We start from the raw sequence: 369 nt of genomic DNA on the forward strand, positions 1-369 counted from the left end.
GGGTGTAACCTACAAAAAAATAAATGCGCTTGTCCGTTCATTTTTTTTAAACAGCAAAAAATTAGCTAATAGGGTAAACTCCCCTGTAAAAAGGAAATATTTACCACTAAAAATTTAAAAAAGAAGATTGCATGCCTAGATGCATCAGAACAGCATCAAAAATCATTTGATTACTTCACTGATAATGGAGATTGTAATTATTGTGGAAATGACTATAATAAAGTTGACAAAAATATGACACATAGCTGTAGCAATTATCCGTGTAATTGCAGATATCATAATAAATGAAGCAATGCACCATTGAACTGAATTAATTTCCCTCTCTACATGCTATAATGGATATATTAGATAACAGGTTCTCTCTATATA

Source organism: Penaeus monodon, chromosome 23 (assembly GCF_015228065.2).
Source record: "Penaeus monodon isolate SGIC_2016 chromosome 23, NSTDA_Pmon_1, whole genome shotgun sequence".
NCBI classification, from domain to species: Eukaryota; Metazoa; Arthropoda; class Malacostraca; order Decapoda; family Penaeidae; genus Penaeus; species Penaeus monodon.